At 31.3% G+C, this 16,443-nt stretch overlaps 1 protein-coding gene across 6 annotated transcripts in view; it reads left to right on the plus strand.

Annotated features, from left to right (window-relative positions):
* The window catches only part of milt (trafficking kinesin-binding protein milt), a 370,892-nt gene that overhangs the window by 262,544 nt on the left and 91,905 nt on the right, over nucleotides 1–16,443 (plus strand). The gene's annotated exons all lie outside the window — the stretch shown is intronic.

Here is a 16,443-nt window from a genome sequence, read left to right on the forward strand (position 1 = left end):
ACTTATTTGGTTCTTCATTTCTCCTGTCTAAATGCACAATTTTTTTTAATTTATGCATTTGTTTCAGTTTACTTGATAATAAATATCGGTATAGAATTTAGTAGGTTACTAAACTGTTAACCGTAAATTGTAAATCGTAAACCGAAACAGGAGAAGGTTTCTCCTGTTTCGGTTCTATATCCTAATGTTTCAGGTAAGATTGTTGGATTAATAATTGTATAAGTATTTGATGTTAACAAAACCGAAACAGGGGAAGGTTTCTCCTGTTTCGGTTTTGTTTTATTTTGTTGATGATTACATCATTTTTAAAAAACATAGATAGATAAATATAAATAGACTAGAGTAATATAAATCGACTTTTACACTATCCTAATGTTTCAGGTAAGATTGTTGGATTAATAATTGTATAAGTATTTGATGTTAATAAAAGCTAATATTTTAGCAGTTGTATAACTGTCCACTTTATTAAAGAATTGGAGGATCGTATCTCACTTTCAAATGAAATGCAGCAAAAAATTTGTATAAGTAAAATTTAATAGGCCTACAATGAAGTCATGTGATGTACACATCAGATTTTTTTTGTATAAAGTGGACATCGATCGCGTATTTAAAAAATTAAAAAGGAATTGTTACACCTCAACAGGCTATTTTTTCTATATTCTACGTTCATTTACGAAAAAATATCCGAATGCTCAAAAAAAATTTCCTCTAGCTATTATTTTTTAATTTTATTATTCTTATTTGTATTATTCTTATTTCTGTTTTAATATCTGTTATTTTTATTTTTTCTTTTAAGTTGATATCATTTTTCTTATTAATTATATTTATTTTTTTAATATGCTTTTAATTTGGCCATTTATCGATAATTTTAGCATTAATTACATTATTTATTGTTTTTTTTTTTTTTGGGGGGGGGTTGTCATATGTTTTAAAGCTTTATGGATCACATTATTTTTATATGTAAAATAATTTCTAAATTGTACTTATTAAGTGTTCTCGAGGCACTTAGAGAGATAGTACAAACACACTCTTATCCGTTACATTAATAAAGAAGTAAAAAATAATTGCTACAGGCTAGAAACACTTTTTCGTAAATGAGCGTAGATTATTGAAAGAAATGACCCGTGGAGTTAGAATGTTTCTTTTTAACTTTTTTAAATATGCGATCGATGTGCACTGTATATAACGGAAATAATTTTTTTTTTTTTTTAATGAACTACGAACATCACAACGAGAGCCCAAAACTTTTGTAACACATTAGAGAAATAGAATGTTGTAATATGTGTTCTGAAGGAAAATACTTTTCTCATAATCTCATGAGTTACGAGATGTGAAAGTAAACAGTCTGAAAAATGTAATGAAAATCTGGTACTATTCTCCTTTTTTAATTGTTGAAAAGTGGGCTATTCCATTTTTTAACAGTTATTGCCCATTAATTATTGTAAAAATAAGAATAATAAATAATATATATGCATATTTTCACTAATAAATAGTTTCAAATTTAGGAATTTTCTCCCGAGTTTTAGCTCTGTATCTACTATTTTACTTAAAACTTTAAATTTACCGAACTTTTTTTGTTTAATATGATCAAGTAAGTTAAAAAGTTTGGTACTATCAAATTTTCTTACGTCACAGTTATGTGATATTCTTTTTATTCGGTTTTCTCTTTAACCTTAGATTATATTTACGATAAAAAATCTAATTTCTTAATGAAGAATTCAATAATATTTTAGAAAATTGGAAACTGTAAATCTACCGCTATTAAAGTTTATTTTACTATATATTGCATCATTTTACTATATATCTGTTATCATACAACTGATTATATCTTGCCGTTAATAAAATAAAGTATATTATGAGGGTATCACATTATGTACTGAAGTACCAGTTTTTTGTACTAAAATACGTAAAGTTATATTTGGTCGCGTCCCTTACCGGGAATACCGTTTAATAAGACGGATAAAGAGGTCATGTATAAATCGATGTAATATTTTCGGAATACAGTGCAAGATTTTTATAGTTTACATTCGTCCGTTATGTGAGATTTTGGTCGAATTATTTTATAAGAGTTGTTTCTATTCTACGAATATTTTTTCGCATTAATAATTTATCAGCCCAGATCTGGAAGTACAGCTGGCTAAATTTCAAAAGTCTTTTTAATAACGTTAATATTAAAGCCGTTAAACGCTTTTAAAATTGCACACGTACTGTTAAAATTATATTGCCAGTGAAACCCGAGATGAAAATTCCTTCGTCTCTGGCTGTAGATAGATTAGTTTAGTAATAGTAGTAGTACTAAGTAATGTAATAACTAGTATGTAGTAGTAATAAATATAATGAGGGGCTTCGTGTTATTTCCAGACTGTTTCCCCTCGCGCGTGCGCTCAGTAATAGTAATTTTGTGTTCATATTTTAATTTTCTTAAAAGAATCTCGGTTATACAGTATAAATTAATTTATTTTTTTCAATTTTTCATCTTTACTCTATCATGATAAATTTTAACTTGTATTTTGACATATTTTTACTTTTATTTTACAATTCATCTACGTTCGACTCAAACACCCTGTCACTCGTCTTTGAGATTAACTTGTGCGATCCTTTAATTTTTTCTTTACATTAGACACGGTGATGGTGGAAAGGAGATTGGGATAGAAAAAAAATATATATATAGAGAGAGAGAAGAGAGTGTATGTGTGTGTGTGTTTATACAGATATGCTTATGAGAATTGCCAAGAATTATAAAGCGGCTAAGTTTTTTTATTTCTTATATAATAAAGCTGGAAAGCTTTTTATTTCTTATCTTAACGATTGTTAGATGTTAAGTTTGAAGAATCATTTAATCTAACAGAGTTAAGATTATACAAGAACGGAAGGAATAATTGAACAAGTAGGGGACAGTACAGTTTGTACAAAAATTGAAAACTAAAGAAATATTAGAATACCAATGGCTAAGGAAACATTTAGTAGAAAGAAACAATTATATAACAAGATAGAGTTAGGCGTGAATAAGCGTCTCTTGAAATGAATTTCGTGTGTGTTGTGATCTGAAACATGAACGCTGACAAAAAAAAAGGCTGGAGGGACTTGAAATATGGATATAGAAGAGGTTGTATAAGATAAAATTGCACGGTCAAATATGCGAGAGTGAACGAGTACTAAAGCCTAATCGGATCGATTCAAAGAGTAAGCCTAGCCGATCGCCTGGGAAGTATCATGAATTTTGAAGGATTTATTAAACTAATGCTAGAAGAATCGGCAGAATGTACCAAAAAGAGAGGCTGGAAAGTAGTGAAAATAGAGTAACCGTTTGAATATATATATTTTGTTAAAATATTTTTTTTAAATACGCTGTTATTTATAATTTACGTAGTTTTTTTCAGATAGTCGGTTGTTTTATAGCGTCCATTTGCTTAATGAATTAATTCACCGCAGAAGCTTTCCTTCTAGATTTTTTTTTATCTCGTTTCAACGTCCTTCCGGGTGCGGGCTGCCCACAATACCTCGGGTAATCCAGATATTTTTAACTAGGATGAGTGCAGTATATTACTAAACAATGATTTTGAATAGACCAAATCAAGTATATGACCTGAAAAAATAGGTTTATCCCGAGTATTAAAGGTTATTCTATAGTACCCTCAGAGTTCTCCAAAGTAAAATGACGTTTAATCTTGGAATTTATGATTGCGGAAGTATTCGACTATAATATAAACCGTTCAGTTAAATTTCCAGGAGAGAAGGGAATAACTTATAATAATAATAAAATAATAATATTTAATCATTTAATTGTATTACTATTCCGGATAAATATCTTGCTGATCTAGTTCCAGTTAGAGTTATTTCATAATCTCAAAAGGAGTTACTTGATTTTTGTTATGCTTAAGAAGAATTACAGTATTAGGTCATAATTATTTTATAAATACGTATTTAATTTAATGTTTATTTTCTTAAAAGAACATTTATTCGAGTCATTTAACATCGGTTGATCGATATTTTAAAGTGATTATTACCCGTTAAAAGATCATCGACCTTTTCAAACGTTTAACTCTGTTGACAGTAACTACATTATCGTGTAGACAAGCTGTAATTTTTGCAAAATGTTATACAATATTAACTGTGAACCCGTGTTGTTTTCACATGCCAAGATAGATTGTCGTAACAATAGTTGTGGCTGAAAATGACCGTTGTAAATAATATGTGTGTTTCATTTAATTTTAGTACTAAGCATCCATGTCGACTGATAAACCGGCTGAATTCTATCTTTTTTTTTTGAGAAAAAAAAACCTGACAGCTGTGGATTGTTTCTGATGCACGGCTTACACACACAACCTAATGAAAAATATTTATAATTTTATTTAAATGTAATACTTTCTCGTTTATTTTCAATTATTTTAAATTAATCGCGCGGGTGTGACAGTACTAGCCGCGATGGTCGGCACTAACTAAACTAATATAATTTCACAACTTACATAGAAAAGATTTCGCGTGTACGGTCGGCTGACTGGCGTAGCCGTGAGGCTTAACGCACCAGGTACTTAGTCGACCGGGCGGTCGAGTTTGGTGGGGTGGTCGAAATAGAAATAGTTCGGTCGGTGGGGTGTTTGCACCCCACTCTTTAGGCCATTCATCACGCGTATGAAAAAATTTGTAATCAAATTAATTAATTAAATTAATAATCAAATTTTTAATTTGAAGCTATTTCACATAGTCTTACATATCATCACCAAAGCTTGTCGAATCCATTCTGAGATACCGTCCTAAAATTATTTTTTACCTTTTAGTGCGTTTAATTTAAGAGTGATGTTTTAAATATTTTGTTCAGATATTTTTATCCTCCTGCACTTAACTTTAACTTTAGTGCACTTAATATAACAGTGGCTTTTATAAAGTTTTTTTTTTATGTATCTTTTATTTTCTATTTTTTAGTTTTTATAAGTTTGTACTTTACAACTGCGCTAGTGCACAGGTTTGAGCAAAGTTAGCGAAATATCGGATCGGTACGTTTAAGAGTGTATCCGATGCGTTAAACAGTTAGCGCTCGACTTGCTGATACATACGCCGTTTGATTCGTGAGAATCGGACGAGTGGTTGCCAAGATATTACGGTGGCACTCCATCGCACCCCCTCCCGGGGACAGTTGAACGAATTTCCGAACAGCGTTCTGGGGGCACTAGGAAATATTATCATCTGACGAGTTCCAATGGGAGGCGTTGGGGGGGGGGGGGTATCAACTGCGGGGGTCGAAAAGATTTTTCAGAGGCTAGGACCGACCGTTTTCGAGATATTTACGATTTTCGTCCGAAAATTAAGATCCGATTAAAAAGTAGTAAATTTTCCCAAAACTTCCGTGGATACTGCACCGAATTTCAAGTAGCAACTGTATTCCCTAATATATTTCTCACATAAAATCTCTTTCACTAAGAAAATATGCATGTAAATGAATTTGCATATGTGGGGCATTTTTTTCACTCGCCAACTTCGGGGCATCTTAGCGACTTGATAATATTGCTAAAATGTCTTCTCATCAGGAGCAAACCGGTATGTAAAACTTAAGAGCGAATGGATAAAAGCGAAAGTGCTCTAAAATTCGACTGAAAAGTTCCGTACCATGAATCTCACATAAATAGGCCAAGAGCGAGTTGATATACGAGTGGTAAAAATAAGTTAGCTAAATTCGGTTATGAATTTATGATGTGAATTTGTTTATTGATTTGAATAAACATTAATATAAAAAATACTAAAATAAAATTTGTACCGTAAATTAGTATTAAAAAATTAGTTAAATTAAAAAATTACTATAAGATAAAAAAAATTTTTTTACCGTATATGTACCGAAAAATTGTATACCGTATTGTCTTCCACGAGTAGCATATTATAGCCCCGCGCTTGCTAGGTTACCATCGCCTTGATCTGTGCCTATTCGGCTTGGACAAGCTATACATAGTTATTAGCTAAGGCTATTTGAATACGAGCAAGTGTAATACTTTTTAACGTAAGTTTTCGGACTAATTTTCCTGACTTAACGAGAAAATATTTAGATATTAGTATTTTATCAGGGTGTATATAAAATTATTTATGGCAATCCAACTGATGATTTTTTTTATGATTAATTTACCACATAAATTCAGAACTTCTGCATGGGAATATGGAATTTAAATTTGGCAGCGTATCAAACATGCGTTGCTGTACCGGGATTTGACTTGTAGTTTTCGGATGAAAGGTTGAAATTCTCATTTTTTTTGTTAAAACAGTCTTCTACTTACCTCTTGTCAGGGAACAATTTTCAACAGGACTTTGAAGAACTTGTTCTACAAAATAAGAAGTTAAAAAAAAATGAAATTGTTCTAATTTTCTGACGGCTTGGCTTCAGCATATATAAATAAAATCTACCGATCAAATTTAGAAACTCTACTCTTTTGTCCGTTAAAGAAATTCTCTTTCTTTATTACACCTAATATATTCTCGAATTCAGCATCCGAAACGTTAAGTATTAGAAATTCTCTTCACTTCTTCGACCTATTATAATATTTCAGTTGGTAATTGTGAAATCGTAGGAATTAATTCTAGAGTGCCGTAAAATATTGTTTTCTTAAACAGAGACTAATTGATTTTTATAAAATTGAATGAACAATTTAAAAATATATATAATCTATTCTTTATTTTAGATTGTCTTGGCTCAAAGAGGGCTGCTGGTACAGTGCTATTAATTGGATCCCGACGATGAAAAGATTCACTGATATCGTGAACTTGCAGATCACATTCAAAGTGAATGTATCACCTCGATTTGAACTATGCGCCACAAATCTTGTAGCATTATAAAATTCTGTGGATGTGAATTTTAGTTTATTTACATTAATTAAACGTGTATTAATATTCCCTATCTCTTACGTTTAATGCAGGGTCGGGTCGATTCAATTTCTGAACACGTTTATGTTGTTCGCTAATTATACCGATATATTTACTAGCGAAATAATAATACCTTATTCTATCGAAGAAAGTTTCTAATAAATATCGATATTTATGTATTAGAACTGTTGTATTAAATTTAAAAAAACAGATAATCTTATATCGTTAAACAAAACTCACCGATCTGCTTATGCGATTTTACTTAATCGAACCCTAGTACGATAGAGAAAATTACTCTATTGTGTATGTCGAGTTTCATAACCTAATGATTGCAGGCGTCCTGACAAGACAGAAATCATTAATTACTGAAATACCTCTAACCGTGCCCAAGAATAAAAAGTCCCATACCGGACTTTCTAAGGAAAATGGAAACTATTTACTGAGCCGATTGTATTATTGCGAATTAAACCCTCCGAAATGATAGCTTTATTCGTTGCAGCGATCGGTTATATCGATCGCGACAGGTCCTTGCACAGCATGTATATCATGTCCACAATTTATAGTTCTTCATGCTTCACAGTTCTGTGCCGATCTCTTAACGTTAATCAAATTTTCCTTCGATCTTAATTGAATCTATCTTCTGATACATCCTTCCTCTTTTCTTTCCATCCACCATTCCCTCGATCGCAGTCTTCATCTGACCTCCTCTCGACCGGCGTCCTTGCCGATTCACCTTTGTTCTTGTATTTTTAAGCGTTTGCCTTTCTACGTATCCTTCGCAGCACTTCATTTTCTACTTTATCCGACCAATGTACACCTATATTTTTTTTTCCATATCCATCTTTCAAGGGTGTAATCTTCTTTCATCCTCTTTCCTTAGCGCCCGTTTTTCAGCACCGTACGTGCTTTCTTTTTCCTGTTTAGCCTCCGATAACTACCTTTCAGATAATACTTCAGAGGATGATAAGTATGAGCGTAAATGAAGTGTAGTCTTGTACAGTCTCAGTTCGATCATTCCTGAGATATGTGGTTAATTGAAACCCAACCACCAAAGAACACCGGTATCCGCGATCTATTATTCAAATCCGTGTTAAAATAACTGCCTTTACTAGGACTTGAACGCTGGAACTCTCGATTTCCAAATCAACTGATTTGAGAAGACGCGTTCACCACTAGACCAACCCGGTGGGTTACCGTACGATGCTAAGACTCCGCGTATAACACTTTGCTAATTTATTTGTTTAATTCTTTGTTTAGCGGTCCACAGAGTAATCATATTTTGTTAAAATCGTCCTTCGACATCGCTACTCTTAATTCTTACCTCTGTTGTACAACGCTAAATAATATAAAATTAATGTCATCGTATATTATTGTATAGAATAGTGAATATAATTACTTTCAGAAAAAGCGACTCAAATTACTATTCCGAGTAAGTCAGTCGAAGCCGTAAGAGTGAACGGAATATAGATAGTGTAAGGCGACCGATTAATGTAACCCGTTCTATCCTAAATCAATTTTTACATCGTTTCCATTTAATATGGAATCGTTGAGTATTACTGTTCCTAAAAGTTACCTTTCTCCCGAAAGGTATTGTACCGTTTATGTTTTGAGGTCCCTTAATTCCAGTAATACTGATTTTATTGTAAAAATTACTTTTCGATATATCCATCTAGGTTGTTTGTATTCGGCTTTATATATCGGTAACAGTTTAATGTACGATCTTAAAATCTGTGTTTTAGATTTTGTGTTTGAGAAATCTATTCGGTTTCTACATTTCGAAGCGAAGTTAAATTTTACAAAAATTTACCTTCTTGAAAGTGAATGCCATTATTTTTTATTCTTTTTAATGATAAAGGTTTGGGTATTACAAGCTAAATTTCGACTGAAATCTTATTATATTTCTAAATAACGAGTATTATAAGAGTAGTTGCAGTTTTCCAACTTTTACCAGAAAGTAGAGGAGATAATATACTCCTATCCGTTACAATTCAGTTAGCAGTCACTTTTTGCTTTTACAAAATTACGTTCATCCATTAACACAACTATTTAAAAAATGTAGGTTTTTGATCAAATAAATAAATATATTTATTATTTGAGGTGTTTTCTTACGTTTCGTTATTTTATATTCTTTTATGAACCTTATAATTTTCTTAACCGTCGGTTGTAGCGAGCCGACATGGGACACGTTACTCGTGAAGACACCATAGCCGTTCCCAAAAATACCAAATATCTAGCCGGATCTTTTGGGAAAATGAAGAGTGAATCTGTTTTCCGTCGCTTTCTTCACCTAGCTAACTACTGTTGTACATGAACATATGTATATTAAACCTACCAAAATGCAGGTGATATTCAGATACACAAATGACATCGTTATACAGTTTACTACAATCAATGACTGTAATGTACGTCATTTCTCGCAGGGTAAAATACTCTTTACTTATGCTTTTTTGCCTGGGCTGTTTATAAGTATCCATAATAAAGAATTGACAAATAGTAACCTAAGGAAATTAATATATCTTTCTGCAGTAAACTGTGTGTCGTATTCACCGTCTCCATTCGGTAGGGAAAAATAACTTTTATGGTAGACTTAGAGCAGAACTGAATTCGGGCTAACTTTTATTTATTTTATTCAGTTAACTATCTCCACTTTTAAATAATAAGTAAAGCGATAACGATTAAGATTTTCGATACCATCGCGGTAGAAAGACCTTTTGCTCAAAGAGTTGCCCTGGAAGCCATTTTTCTTCTTTGTAAATGCCGGAAAATTCTACAACATAATTGCCCGGATTTCTTCTTTATATTTTCTTTTAGCTTCGCTTAATATTATGTCGTTCCTTTTGCGTGTATAATTTTTTTCAACTTAAAAACATATTTGCAACAATCGCAATGAATAAATCTATTTGATGATGCAGATTTTTTTCCTGAAATATGTACTTCTTTACTTTTCTGAAGAAAAAAAAATGATAATGCAATCGTACGTTATTTGCATGCAATTCAATATAAATGCGTTGCATTTCATCGCATATTATAATTTTAAAATCCATTTTATGATCGCATACTTTTGTTATTTATTGTATTGTTTAATCTGAATTACAAATATTATGTAGAAAAAAAAATATTTTTCTCACACTTTCTTATTTTTTCTGACTTATTTAAACTCTCTGTTTTTTTTTTAATATAAGCCTTCTTTTAGTAAAGAAAAAACCATACTATTATTCTCATTGTTATTATATGCGATAGGATGTCAGATATTTATTTTACTACTACTACATTGTAACATAACTACATATACTAGTGCATGTTGTATTATCAAATAATAATTTCCAATTCGCATTCTATGAGAAAAAGTCTTTCTACTTTCGAAAACGGTAGAACTAAATCTATTCTGTGCGACCTTGCCTTTTGTGTGAATTTATATTACGTTAGTGTGCGTGTGAATAGTTATTGTAGAGCTATTACGAGTGTTATTTGCATGTATGCACATCCTCTTTAATGTATATTTAAAAAAATATTTTTATTTTTAATACTTCATGATTCTTCAAAGTTATACGGTTCGATTAGTGGAGATTCAGAGTTCAGTTGATTGTGAAAATCCTATTAGGCTACTCTTAGCGAAGTTTCCCGAATTACATCGTTTTTGTATTTATTTTTTTTATTTCCGGAAACCTTCTTCTGTAACAGATACATCCGTATTTCGACGAAAGTTGTATATATTACCTGTCTGAAAGTAGTTTTCTGTTTACATTTGTGGGGCCTACTTTGATAATTTTTTTTTCTCTTAATGTCGCATCAATTATTAGTCTTAGTTACAAGTTGGTCACATATATGTAGTATTAAATTACTGAATTCTGCTTATAGCAGTAAGTACAATTCGTGGGTTTAACACAGATTTAGAAGACGCATGTCTAATTAGAATTTGTTACTTATGATTTCCACTTTTATATAATGCCGAAAATTCAAGTCCTTCAGATAATTAAGAGTTTTCTCACAATTTGTCACATTATTTAAACACTTTTCTAGATCTTCAGTTACCTTGTGTTTCATTCTTTCCGTTTGGTCGTGTGGACAGTCGGTAATAATGTGTTTTAATGATAGATAATCCTGGCAGTATTCATGTAGATTTCGCTCTTTTTTCAATATGAGAGGTACGTGGCTGACTGAAGTTAGCTTGCCCTGTTCTCAATCGAATTACAATGAACTTGTTTGCTAGGAAACGAGCGTGCAGGATTTCCTTCATAAGTTCTTTTTGTAGGGATTTTTTAGGTTTGATCTGTTACCATTTTTCGTTCCAGCTATTGATCGATTTCATTTTTGATAGTTTTTGAGCTTCTTTAAGCATCGGTAAAATGTTCAATTGCACAAAATGTTCGTGAGATTCAGTAGCTTGTTTAGCCGACTTGTCTGCTTCTTCGTTCGGTTTAATGCCTAAGTGAGGTGGTATCCAGCTGATTTTGATGTCTGCAGAAGTCTTTTGGGTTTGATTAGGTTGTACGGTTCTTTTTTTTCGTTTGATTATGGCGTTGTCCATTAATTTATTTTCTATTGTTATTCCACTATGGGAATTTGTGAAGATTATTACTTTTTCTATGTCACGTACGTCGATGTGCTTTAATGTTTGTAGACTGGCAAAACCTTCGCTGTTAAAGATAGAAACATAGTTTTCTATCGGTTAAATACATTTTTTGTTTGTTTTTTTCGCTCCCCAAAACAAGATGTGTATATTAATGCATAACCTTTAACGATTGTAGGTAATTTGATAGCAATTACTAGTTACCGCAGAAAGCGACATACTCATAAAAAATAACAAGATTCCCGTGCTGTGATTAACAGGAAAAGGAGGTGTAAAGTGGTTTACAATTTCCTACACGGTTCAACAAATTTTTTTTTTTGTGTAATCGGCATACCTACTCCGTTGAAATACAAGTGATGGCGACTTCTTTAGCCTATTGTGTATAAAAAGTGGGTGTTTTGTGAACATCATTATCCTTAGAGAAAACAATTCTCTGATTTTTTGTCTCTTGTATATTTTTATACATGTCACATTCATAAGAAAAATTGGAACTGAGACTGCGTAGCGACGAATTAATATATCTCTTTCTGTTTTAGAATTATGCATCATGTATCATCGCATTTCATCGATTATCATCATACCCTGAATTGATTAAGTAAGAAGTAAGAAATTAGCTAGATTAAAATACAATTTATTCAGAATAGTTTGTAATGAAATTTATTAAATTCTCCGATAATCGTATAAAAATAATTAAAAATACATTAAGATGTATTTTTCGTAATTAATTGACTAAACTGTAGATTAATATAATTAAAAAGCTAATAAAATTGTAAAAAAAGAAGAGTTTTTGAAGATATAAAATTCCTCATTTTTGTTACTAAAATAAATAAAAAATCAACTTTTTGTTTGAAAATTAAATTTAATTTGTTTAAAAAAAATATCATCTATGAAGATTCAGCGTACAGTTGTTATATGATGTCAATTAAGCAATGAACCGAGTTGATTGGGACTTTCTTAAAATAACAAATTTCACGTAAGAGGGTTGTGTTATCTTCTATTTAATTGAATTAATAATTTTTTTCGTACTTCAAGAATAAAAAAAAAATGTTAACTTCTATTTAACAAGATTTTATTACACGTCATTTTGTTTGGAAAGATCTGTAAGTAATTAAGGTAATTACTGTAATTCTAAACAAATAATATTGCTCTTAATGATTTTAAGTTTAAAAAAATTATAGGTAATAATATTGATTAATTTATCCGAGAAATCTTGTTAGTGTGATTACAAAAAAGTAATTAGATTGTATTGTTCACCTCTACTTCTAACGTAAACAGACCGGATCTAGATTAATTAATTAACTAATTAATTGTCATATAAATTTGTAGTAATGGCCTACATTTGTATGTGTGTTTCCTTCGATGTATTTTATGAAATATAATGTTTTAATTATTTTATTTTCTCTCTCTTTATCTCTTTAGTGTAATTATAATAGTAATATGAAATTTAGTAACTAGCGTGAATAAAGAAAATAAACTTAATTGCGATTTTTTTTCTCTCTTTGTATTGAGTTATTCGTTGGTCTATATATACTACACACAGGGTGTCCGTCTTAGAAACTTTCAGAACATGTACTACTGGTAATAATAATAAAAAAAGTTCAAAAAACATTGGACTCGGAACGCTTTGTTTTCGCGAAAGATTTCGCCCATATTTCAACTCTTAATAAAAAGAACCTCTGCTGTAATTTTTGGGACCCAATTTAAGGCGTAAAGTGGATGGTTTCTTATGTAATTTGAGCTGCGAAGTAGTATAAGATAGGTCCGACAACTGTAACTCCAATAGTTTTTAAGATATCCACGTAAAACACAAAATTCGATTTCTAAAATCCAAGTTTTTTTTAGGTTTTTAGTACAGTAACTTTGTTAAATGAGTAATAAATGCGGAAGATTTATTAACAAAACCTGTAGAGAATTTAATCCTGAGAAAATTAATGTAAATACAGCCGAAATAGTAAATAAAAACTTTATTTTTTATCGTGCGATTCAGCATACTCAGCGTAGCCCAGGCATCCGTACCAGGCGAATTTTATGTCGCACTGGTTTGTCAAAAAACAAAGTGTGGCGCATCCTACGAAAATGAAAATCTTTATCTTTTCCGCCTGCAGAAGATTCAAAATTTGCGGTCAACAGATTACCCCCCGACGGTTAAACTTCTGTCATTGGCTTCTAGACAACGCTGATAAAGTAAATTCAATTTTATTTATTGATGAAGCCACTTTTATGGGAAACTGAGTCTTCAAAATAATCATTCATGGAGCGAAGACATCTCCATGGTATTGTGGAACTAGTTTCCAACATAGATTTCTCATTAATGTTTGGTGTGGCATTATTTATGACAAAATTCTGGGACCGTTTGTTTTTAATGATTTTACGGGAGATGCATACGTTCATTTCTTGAAAAATAATTTGCCGGATTTTTTTTGGAGGATGTACCTTTACAAACTAGATTGCAAATGATTTTCCAGCACGATGGTGCAACGGCACATTTTTCTTTATTAGCTAGAAATCACTTGAATGGTAACTTCTTAAACTGGATTGGACGTGGTGGACTGATCGATTGGCCCCACGATCACCTGACTTAATGCCACTAGATTACCAGATTCTGAGAACGAGATTTTTTTCTTAAACCCTTCTCAAAATTTCAGTTAGAATATGAACGAAAAGTAATTTTTTGCAAATTATTTATTATCATTGCAAAGACCGTAATCAGTACTTTGCTTTTCTAAATCTGGATAAAAAACATCTCCTGAGGGATTATGGTCGGGATGAATCCTTTTTTCCCTGTTTAGCATCCGGGAATTACCGTTCAGGTGTTATCATTCAGGTCAGAGGATGAATATGTATGATATGAATGATATGTATGAGTGTAAATGAAGTGTAGTCGTGTACAGTCTCAGTTCGACCATTCCTAAAATGTGTGCTTAATTGAAACCCAACCACCAAAGAAACCGGTATCCACGATCTAGTATTCAAATCCGTATGAAAGCAACTGCCTTTACTAAGATTTGAACGCTGGAACTCGACTTCCAAATCAGCTGATTTGGGAAGACGCGTTCACCACTAGACCAACCCGTTGGGTTAGGTGGGATGAATCCTGGAAGGCTTTAAAGTTACTCCTTCGGATGAGTTTTCTTTCCAGGATCTCTGTACGTATATATCGTCTCTTATCCCTACTTACATACACTTACTTACACTTTTCTTGATCCCTTTCTCCCTCGAAAGGATTATATGATTTTATAATATTCATATGATTTTTATTTCTCTAAACAGTCAACAGGTTCCGTGCCTAAGGATGGGGGAACTATTTGAATTTAGATTTCAAAAATGTTTAATTGATTAACATTAAATGTCATAAAAACTTTGATGAAAGTAGAAATAATTTTTTTTTTTTTTTGGTTTAAGTCCATTCTTAAGAAGGGAGTTTTTAGAAAAAAACATATCAACTTAGGCCAATGCCGCGGAAACTTTTTTATGTGTTCCGAAACACTTAAGTAATTACTTCGCAAAACTTAGGTTATGTTAACAGTTTCGGAACATATCCTTTTAAATTTATATCGACTGACAGATCATGATTTTGTTACGTGCAGTTATTTAACAGTTGTAAATTCGTTTCAAGGTGACTGAAAAAAATCTATCGGAAATAATTAAAAAACAGATCTGACCTTGTTTTATCTGTTTTTCATCATATAATATATTATGTATTTTATTTCTTATTGTTATTAATTTTTGGTTTTTACAATTTTTTTTCTACAAAATTTTCAAAAAAATATTGTAAATTGAAAAACATGTTGAAAGACCTCTATAGGTAATCGGGATCAAATTATTTGTTGCTGGTGCGAGAGCATATAAAAAACTCATATGTTAAAATTTATCAATGATTTTGGAAATTATCTTTAGATGAGGAAAGGAACCCTCGTTTGATATTTCAGACGTAAATAATTGTATATATATCTCATTAAAAGCAGTCCTTAAGGGAGGGGACTCACAATAGTTTAAATGGAAAGGGTAGGGTTGTGACAGATAATTTTAAAGTGAATTAAAAGCGACAATTTTGAAATAAAATCCTGGGCTGCCACCATGCTAATCAAAATTGTGCCATTTTATGTTTTTCATTGGTAGTTTCAAAATTGGCCTACTATACATCCCAGCTGATGTTATCATACTGAATTATAGATGGTTTTGAAGAGTAGGAGCATTTGCTATTTTTCTTTGTTGATCAATTATTTAATTGGTTGTGCAGGTCACTTTTGTGAAAAACATTAAATCGCTACCATTTTGCAGAGTTGTAACCCCCAAAAGTTTTAACATTTATATATGGGCAGCGATTATTTACGGTTGTAATTTTCTTCGTGTTAGTTAAGAATTTTACAAGTATATTACCAAAAGATTTATTGTTTAAATGTGTATTGCTTCATTATTTTTACAGTTTGTGCGCGCGAGCGCGAATGAGACGTTATGAAATCATGAATAAAGTGATTTTTGATAAAAAATGCATAATTAAATATTTCCCGCCACCGGGGTTGTAAAACGTTACACTTGCAAGTAATCGATTGAGAAGTGAATAAAAACGATATACCAGTTTTTATTCTTATTGCTTTTAAATAATAATAGTTACCGACTGATGTAGTTATAACGATAATAAGAACAATAATTGGAAAACTTTGCGTTAGAAAGCGCCAAAATTTTACGAATGAGGTAGCATTGATTTTATTCGGATATATTATTACAATGTATTTTGTGCGTTTCACATGGACCAAAGTCAAGTCACGAAAGGTTAAAAAAAAAAAATAGTACCAGAAAGGGTATTTTTTATTTTTTTAAAAATAATTTGGATAATAAAATGAAATGTGTAAATTAACAGAAAAGAGATCGAGCATTGAGATAAGACCACTTCGTTTGTTTTTTTTCCATTAGAAACGGGTAATATAGTTAAAAGTTATTTCCAGTAATATGTATTTTATTGTAGCTATTTATATAAATAAATAGTAAAATTATTTTTGTAAACAATATTGTGACGTTTAAAATTCTGA

Source organism: Lycorma delicatula, chromosome 4 (assembly GCF_047948215.1).
Source record: "Lycorma delicatula isolate Av1 chromosome 4, ASM4794821v1, whole genome shotgun sequence".
Classification (NCBI taxonomy): Eukaryota; Metazoa; Arthropoda; class Insecta; order Hemiptera; family Fulgoridae; genus Lycorma; species Lycorma delicatula.